This window comes from Solenopsis invicta, chromosome 3 (assembly GCF_016802725.1).
Source record: "Solenopsis invicta isolate M01_SB chromosome 3, UNIL_Sinv_3.0, whole genome shotgun sequence".
Taxonomy (NCBI): domain Eukaryota; kingdom Metazoa; phylum Arthropoda; class Insecta; order Hymenoptera; family Formicidae; genus Solenopsis; species Solenopsis invicta.
In genome coordinates, this window is record NC_052666.1 from 29095689 (window position 1) to 29105530 (window position 9842).

The following is a 9842-nucleotide window of genomic DNA, read 5'->3' on the forward strand; positions in this document are numbered from 1 at the left end:
CTTTTCATTTAAAAAATCATATGTAACAAGAAATTTTTAAGAACTTTAAAGTACGGCGTTTTAAAGCTGAAAAGCCATACGTTCACAAAAAATTATGGCTTTGTCATTTCTTTTAAAAAGTGTAATATGTAACAAGGAGAATGTGAGGTATTTTTTATTAATTCAAGGTGTCTAAATGTGAAAATTGATATTTTATGATATATTTTGGACTCCGCTCAAAAGCCCCCTTCTGCACAGCACTGTATAGTATTCTAACTTTAAACAGAGTATATGTAACATAAGCAAACAGATCTGTTTTTTTTTCCCATATAAGATTATTCACAAAAAAGTTACACGCAATAAAGGGTCCCATTGACACCAACAAAACTTTGCTGCAGTACCATTTGAACGGTAATTAATCAAAAAAGTTAATCAAACATATCAATCGAAAAGGAAGAGTCCAAATTTTTTTTCACACCCTGGTCCAAACCTCCTATCTTATTCCATCTTCACACAGTAAATTCGAAGTTTCATAGAGAGGTCTCCCGGACTCCCTTATGTGTTTAAGGGTTAGTTAATATTAAACGCAACGCACAATGAATACGAATAAGACGCAAAACGTAAATATGTCATACACGATATAACATAATTTATTCCTGATAGGCACATTATGTGAATATTGCACAATAATGGCATCATGAATTAATGAAAATTTTACAATATTGCGCTAAGATGATACGTCATACGCAGGAATTTTATCGAAACAATATTTCTAAATAATATTTGTCAAAGATTAGGCAAATCTAAGTTTGAGGTATAATTATTTTACAATTGTTTCAAAAACAGTTTGATTCTTTAATCAAAATGTTACCATACTGAAATGTGTAATATTTTATATTGCAATATTTCTACACTATAATTTAGAAATAATTATAGACATTTTTGTAAACATACACACGGATTAATTATATTTCTAAATGTTTTGTACATAATACAGCTAAAATAATTTTTTAAATTATTAAACAATTTTTTTCTAAATTTAATTTTGCAAATATTCCAGGATCAATCGACATATCGTCATAGTTTTGCCGAAATATTATGCGAAATTACATGCGCAAACAGTTATTAATATTTTATAAAAGGTCGATACTTGTGCATCCACAGTTATCGATTCTGTTTCTGGGGAAATTTTACAAACTGAAAAGTCACCATCTTTCCGCATTCTCACAGTTCATAATTAACGTAACAATTAGAGCTTATTGGTCGTTACATTAATCATAAACTGTAAGCACGTAGAAAGATGGTGACTTCTCAGTTTGTGAAATTGCCCAGGAACAGAATCGATGACCGTGGGTGTACATCTATTTTTGTAAATGTATCTTTGCATATATGATTGCAAATTAATATTTTATGCAAGATTTCGTCTTATAATTTAATATAAATATTGCTCGAGGTTATTTATTTATAATGTTTATTGAGTAAACTGATTCTAAAATTTTAATTACTCTATTTTCAATATTTAATATATGCTCTGAGAAAAAGGAGTTATTAAATTGAATGAATTTTTTAACTTGATTAAATTTCTTTAATTCAAGCATTTATGTATTTACCTCAAATACACAAGTCAAGTGGATCGCGAAATTAATAAAAGTGTTTGCCAGCCGTTCGTATACGGTGGACCATAGTTGAAAAAGAAATTCCGTCGAATTTTCAGGATGAAGCTCAGTCGGTTTTCCGCGAGCAAATGTACATTTATTTATTTCTGCACGAGAGAACCGTAATACACCGCGAGCGTGGGAAGCTCCGGAGGACTTCGATCCGATCGCGCGATACGGCGAACATTGTGCATTACGTATTATTAGACACGCATCCTGGCAGCGAATAATCGCGCTCGCGCCCGCGCGGCCTACCGCCTGTCCACTTAACGTAGAACATCGCGGACAGTGACGCAAGCGATTTTAATACTCATCATCCGCCGTCTGTATAGGTGCGCCAAGTAGATCTCTTTTAAAAGATCGCCCGTATTGTTCGCGATGAATGCGCACACGCGCGACACGCAGTTATCTGCTTGCTGCAACCCGTAGCTGTCACCGGGCATTATTTTAAACGGCATTACGGACTTTCCGTAATGCCGCGGTGCCACGGGAATACGATAAGTGCTCGAGAGAGCGCTCCGAACCACCGATCCGCGAAAACTGTGACTACCGTCGCGTTTTTAATTATCTTCACGGTGCGCACCCCCGCGGATGTCAAAATTATTGGCAACGAAATTTTACCACTCAAGAGTTCCAACGGCGCGAATATTATTCTCTCTCTGTAAAAGCGTTTCACGCTTTTCTCTTCTACTCTGATAGTCGCTCTGCGAATAGAAGTAGGAAAGCCTTAAGCCGTAAGAAATTGACTAATCGCAGTCGATTGTTCTCATCTCATCGTATTCAGCTGTGATTACTGGTCAATTGGCCAAGACACTTCCACTTGGCGCCAAAAATGCTCCGAAGCTTTCGATTGAGCAAACGGAACAATGAGTTTTACGAATCGACCAATCAAAGAACGTTTCCAAGAGTTTATAGCGTCAAGTAGCCTAAATCGCGAAATGACGTCAGTTAGAACAGTTGTTCTTACACGGAGGAGCACTCCGAGAGACGCTCTCCCGTGATCTCCCATGAGATTTCACTTGGCGAGTCGTCGTGCTAAATCACTTCCGCCGGCGCGATTTTGCTCCGGCTCTCCTACATTGTCCTAAACCGGAGGCGGGTGTCCGTGATGGTCCGGTGGTGATGACCGACACGGCGGCGGCGACGGCGGCTTCGTTAGCATTTTCCGGAATCGGCGCGCGGAAAACTGGACACGCTACGCGACGCCTGAACGTCGGTTGGGCGTATTAACAAACTAATTAAGGCCGGCGTGTTCGTTGTATACGGAGGCAACGGCGTTAACGAGACCGCGCGTTTCTATGCGTTTCTATATTTATTTATGGAGCAGGTCGCGCGACGGTGTAGGGTCAGCGCAGCCGACTATAATCCACCGAGCGTCGTTCTCGTCGCCGTTATAGCGCCCATTCTCCAGATAGGATACACGGTGACGAGGCGGTGTAGCCGTAGCTGCACTATTGTGACCCGCTACCCTATATGAACCAATGCGAGCACGACGATGGGAACTGGTGGTTTTCCGCTCCAGCGCATAGCCGCCTTTACATCCGCGAACGCGGCAAAATCGAGACCGCCTTCCGCGGGTGGGAGAGATCGCGCGTGCTGCTTGATTATCCGTGTTAATCCCCGGCGTTCTCTCTCTCTCTCTCTCTCTCTCTCTCTCTCTTTCTCTCAGCGCTTGAGAGGCTAACTACCTAGAGCGCTCAATAAATGATGATCTCTCTCTCTCTCTCTCTCTCTCTCTCTCTCTCTCTCTCTCTTTCTCTCTCGCAAATACGTTTGAAGTCGATTAACGTCGAACAAGGATTGTCACTCCCTCTCTCTTAAGAAATAGTGTCTCAATAAACTGATTACTACAGTTAATATAAGGAAATATCACCAGTTACTGATGTAGTAATCAGTTTAATGAAACACTTTATTAAGTCTTTTTTTCTTTAAGGGCTTAATTGCTGTAACTTTGCATTTGCTTTTGGAAGCTAGGCTGATAATTTCAATAACGTCATTAAGGATGTATCGGACATTCTATTCCCGCAAAGTAAATAAAATTTGAAAATGTATTGGAAATGTTAACACTTTGAATAAATTATATACGAATGAAAGTTTTGTGAATAAAATCATATTTTTATTTAATAACACATTTTTTATAGTTTATTTACTCTAATAAAAATTAAATTATTTTTTACAACATTAAGAAAAATCTCAATTTATTTTGTGTGAGTACTTCAAGTATTCGAGATGATTTATACAAAGCTTTATTGTGATTGTCCATTTAGTTATTTTGTAAATAAATAAATAAATTTTGTTTATTTTACAGAACTCATCTCTGCATCGCAATGAAACTTTACATAAACCAATAATATTTAAAGCATTTAAATAAAGGAATTCAGATTTTTTCATTGTTTCATTATTAATTATATTTTCATTACAGCACATGTCTACTTCTTATTGAAATAACTTTTTATTCGGATAAAAAATTGCCAAAATTTTTTTCTACCACTTTCAAATATAATATAAAACGATCTATAATTTTGTTCATAATTTTCTTAACGTTTTGAGAAATGTTCTATGCATCCTTAAATCTTCACGCGTACTACCGTATCATTCGTAGGCAGGTGCACGGTTGCGCGATCTTTCCTTTTACGACGATAAAGAACTCGGGTTGAGATGACGCGCGACGGGCTTTTTCGCAAAGAAAAAAAAAAAGGAACCGCAGAGTTCATAGTGCGTAAAGTAGCGATAACACCGTAATGTCGCGGCCGACCTCTTGGCAACTATCCACTGCGATTTAAACGCCTTCGTCCCGGGACCACCTTTAACGCTCCGCTGCACTTTAGTAGTCAAACTAAACATCTTGTCGCGTATAATTTCCACGTGTATTACACGTACCACGCTTAGAGTACACTGAAGAACGTCCTCCGAAATATCATGAGATTTACCGCCTACACTTATCTAATTCTATCACGCGAGCGACGTATAGAATTCGCGCCTACTCACGCGCGCGAGAGACATCGCAGAGTCCGCGGAAACGTTAATACCAGCGAAGTATATGCGCTTTTGTTCTCGCGGTGAATGTTGACCGACGTAAAACGTCATTGACTCAAGCCAAGTGATATCGCTGATTTTTCGATAGTTCTCCGTTTCCACGTGCGGGAAAATTAATTTTTTTTGGGGGACTTGCTCCGATGAGGCGAAGAGAAGCGTTACATTCGGATGTCAAAAACGTCATTATTAAGAAATTCGATTCGCGGAGCTTTTTTATACACTCGACGTATAATGAAATGAGGCTACCTAGAGGGATGAACAATTCAATGCCGTCGTTAGACGGCGCGTAAGGTAAAAATTGCAAGCTCGCATCGATTTTCGAACGACGTCCCGTCAACTCGCTTCCGATTATCTCGAGGCGGACGCGAACGCCGTTCGACCTTCGCAAACGTTACGAGAAGCTCGATACTGAAGTTCGCGCCTACTCTCTCGCGCGAGAGACACTACAGAGTCCGCGGAAACGTTAATACACCAGCGAATAACAAACAGCGAAGTACGTGCGCTTTTGTTCTCGCGGTAAATGTTGACCGGCGTAAAACGTCATTGACTCAAACCAAGTAATATCGCTGATTTCTCGACAGTTCTCCGTTTCCACGTGCAAAGAAACTAATTTTGGGCTTCTCGCGGATACGGGATGAATCTGAGGATTAAAAGGGCAAGGCGTGTATCATTCAAACCTCGCGGCGGACTTATTTATGCGCTGCACTCTTATAAACCTAAAGAGACAATTATGCGGAGAAAGGGATTGACTGGACGCGCGCGCGCGCGCGCGTTTAGTTAAATAACGATCAAATAAATTTTATAGTTATAATTACCAAGGACATTAAAAAAAGAAGTGTTTAATTTTAAAAGACATTGTTACGTTCAGCCTTAGAAAAAATAATAGATTCAAGGGACTGTCAGGATTTGAGTAAGGCTGGGAAGACGCAACAAAGAGTTTTTTTGCGTGACGAGTCGAACGCACTTTTTGTAACTCTGGAATATGGGTCAGTGTGTAATGAGACGCTATAACACATACCTATTTCCAGGAGTCTCCTAGTCGTGCGATCGTCAGTCCTAATTTGAGTCAGGGAATTTAATCCCTTTAACTCGGGATTGGACCAAGCGCGATGTAATATTCGGAGGACGAGGTGAGATAGGTTAATTTAAAGAAATTAAGTGAATTGTAACAATTATGATTTTCTGTAAATATCAATGTAAACGTATATTCTATGATTATTATGTATAATTGAGTGATTATACAACACTAGAAAAATTGACATTTAAAAAGTTATTATAATTTGGTTTGCCGCAGTTTGTTACAATAGTTGTATTAATTTAAAGGAATAATTAAAAAATTTTCTATTACAATGATCATGTTAAATTAAAAAAGATATTTTAAATATATTTCTGTTACAATGGCTGCGTTAATTTTGAAAAGGATAATTTAAACATATTTCTGTTATAAAGGCTACGTTAATTTAAAGTGAAACGTTAAATACATTTCTGTTGCAAAGATGGTGATAATTTAAAATGGGAGAAGCGGGTTGAAAATCCTGAGGAACTTCAGGTTTCTCGGGTTGACGAACAGATTCCTGAGGATGCGCCCTAGCTCTCTCAGGAACTTCTCGTAAGCCTGGTCGAGGAGGTACCGCGCCCGCGATACCTCGATTCCTGAAAAGACATTACACGGTCCGGCGACTAAATGTTCGCGAAGTGTCCGCGGTCACTTACTAACAGCAATTTTTTTATTAGTAAATTTAACGGAAAATTTTTTTAAACAATTGGAAAAATTGATTAACTTATTTTTCTTAGAGAATTATTAGCGGGGAAGTTTAATAGGATCTTCGGCGATTATCTAGGCGTTGTTTCTCGATAGGGCGTCGGTTCCCGGTCGCGAAGAGCGTTGGTCACAACGAGCTTAAGTTATCGCGCACAGCTTCGAATAAAAAACTGGAAAGATGAAAAGAGTTGGTTATTAACAAGCTTAATTTATCGCGCATAGCTTCGAATCAAATGACTGGAAAGATAAAGAGATGAAGAGAATGAGAGTTTGGAAGTAAGAACTTTTTTTTATAGGGCTTGGAAGAGGATGTAGGGTTGGTGAGAGAGTTTTGATTGGTGGAGACCTTTTGTAATATCAATTCCTTAATTTGTGAATTTATCTTGTTTCCTGAAATTCTGGCGTGTTCGTTGGATAATTCACTAACGCTAATTATTTTTTCGGATGGTCTTTCATTGACTATTTCTCCGTCTCTGCCCGAGTTTTCTAAGAAGGATGGATTGTCGCATCGCCCTATCACTTGAGGGATCCCTTATCCACCTATTTCTCATTTTAAGAACATTTATAACCATGATTTTTTTATATCGTCCGTTTGCTTAGGACCCGCTTTCATATTCGTTAATGCGAATCAGCTGTTATCACTCTTCCGACTCGTGATGAGATATGCATGAAGGTAGACCAAAGCCAGATCCATGAATTTTAATTTATACTTTTAACAATTCTTGTCCGACGTCTTGACTCGATTTTATCTCTTGTCATCGCCAGACTTAATAAAAACTCAAGATTTTCCCTTCAAATCCTGGCTTTGTCCGTTGTTCTTACGGATCATTGTATCATTGGGATGAGCAAATATTGCTCCTGATTCTGTCAACGCACGATTTCTCCTTTTTTCTACCTTAACTATTTTACCGCTCCAGTTGTGACACTCGAAAGTGATATTTCTCAGAACCAATTCCTTCGGTTTATCACGTTTTTCTCGTAATAAAACGAAAGACATCCTTTATTTGCGAAAAGGAGAATCGTGGAGTCCCTCGGACATAACAATATTAAAATGTTTTCCGTTTCTCTTTCCGTTTTTTAAACACTTAAAAATGTTTTTGTTTTAAACGATATATAGATTTAAATCAAGCCTGCAGTTGGTTTGCACTTTTCGACCAATTTTGCTTACTGTCATAGCATCTGGAGTAGATTGTGCGCGGAGACAAAAAACGCTCAAAAGCTCAGGCAATAGCTGTAAATCGCACACGACACTATAAGGTTTTAGTGCTTTGAAATATATTGCCCCGCACGCTGTTCATTGTTTACAAAATTACATTATTTATTATTGTTATTATTACTATTATGTTATAAAAATAAAAAACTAACACTTTAAATTAGAATACGTATGTTAATTGTGTATGTGTATATATGTGTATATAAATATATTTAAATACAATAGGATTCCGTATAACGCTATTGCCCCGATATAACGCGATCAGAAGATAGAGAATTTATTCAGTTCTAACATGTTGTTTAAAATAAAGTAATTTGCATAATATAAAAGAGTATTTATTAAGTTCTCTTTTCGCGCTCTTCGTTTCGTATAACGCGAGATTCCTATAACGCGGAACGTATCTCTCGCGTTATAGGGGGTCCTGCTCTCTGTATTTTAAATTTAACATTAATAGATTTCCATATCACCCTTGAGGTACTTTTTTTTTAGTGGTTTTTCCCGTAGGCCTATGCCATAAAAATTGCAAAAGTATATTTGAATTTTGATGCTTTAAGAGATGAAAGGTCAACATTAATTTTTGATGAATTTACTCGTATCAACGGGAATGAGCGTTATTTATCTCCGCGCGCAGTTTAGCTGCTATAACAGTAAGCAAAATCGGTTGAAAAGTGCAAACCGACTGCAGGCCTGATTTTAAATATTAAAACCTAAACGTATAAAACTGAAATCTTTAACAGGCTTTAAATACACTTTAGTGTTTCAAATCTAAACACCGTTTAAAACTAAAACATTTTTAAGTATTTCAGAAATGGAGAAAGAAATAAAACATTTTGATATCTTCAAATTAAACACTTCTTTTTTGAGTTTATGTACTTGTTTAGACTAAATAATCTGTAACTTTAACCAAACAATTGTTTTTGGTTAAAAACAACTATAACCAAATGGTTCGTTCAATGTGACTAATTGTAAGTTTTTAGTATTAGTATAACTACAAAATTTATTTGATCACTATACTTAACTCAACGTCTCGTTGATATTTCTCTCAGTGAGTACTCGAGAAAGAATTCGCTTTCGCGTAAACGTTTCATTCACACGAGAGGGAGAACGTTGATGCGCCGCTGTCCAGTATTCGCGATAGTCCTAAAATATTCTTGCACGGCAAAAGGTTTAAATATCGCTGGCATTTCTATCATTGCAGTGCGTCGAGCATGCCATGCGCACTTAATGGGGAGGTAATCGCGTTGCACACCTGGCGCAACATGCATCCTTCCACGCCCTTGCCGCAGCAGCAGCAGCAGCAGCAGCAGCAGCTCGACCGCCTCGCCAGGGATATCGAACTGGCCGCATTCGATGAGGAATCTGTCGCAATTATGGCAGTTATCGAGTATGTTACTTCATTCGAGCACATCTTATCTCCCCCCCCCCCGTGTGTTCCCGCACAGCGAAGACAAGAAATTATCGCGAAATTCTTTCGAAAGTATCTTTCGATCGGGAAGGCCGTTCGTCTTCGGCGGAGAATCGGGAGGGGGACCTTAAAGAATTTTCGAACCGCTTTTAATTTCAAATTAAACTTTAAGTCCGCACAAAACCGTTTATTAGAGCAAAATCCATTCAAAAGTAAATTAAGGAGCAACTTTGCTTACTGATTCTCATCTTCGAAGCTTAACTCGCACGAGGGACCTTTGCCTTCCGATCGTACGTAAAATCCACTGACGCGCTAATGTTCTCGCGTAACGAAATTAATCGAATCGGGAACACTTGTTCCAGTCTCCGAAACCTTTTTTTCTTTCTACTATTCAATGTAAGATCCTTTGATCGTCAGAACGCTTGAATGGCTACAAATTAGTTATTGATGCACGTGAATGTATTTTATTTGCCGCGTCTCTACATTTCATCCGCCTGTGCTACAAATGTCAGTTAATTGTACGAATTAACTTGGCTTCGCGACGGACTTTTTGGACGCACCGCTGCACAGATGGATCTAATTCGAGTGACACTCGCAAAATTTCCTGAACCGTATTTTAAGGCCGCCACGGAACGAAGCGGTGGTGGCGCGCGTTTAAGCAGACAAGTCGGCAAGTGAAATACGTCCGTAATTGGAGCGCCGCCGCGCCGCGCGCGCCGTACCCCCGCGAGTTGGCACCGTGTCTTTGTCTGACGAGGCGAGTGCGCACGAGGAACGCGATCGAATTGTGAT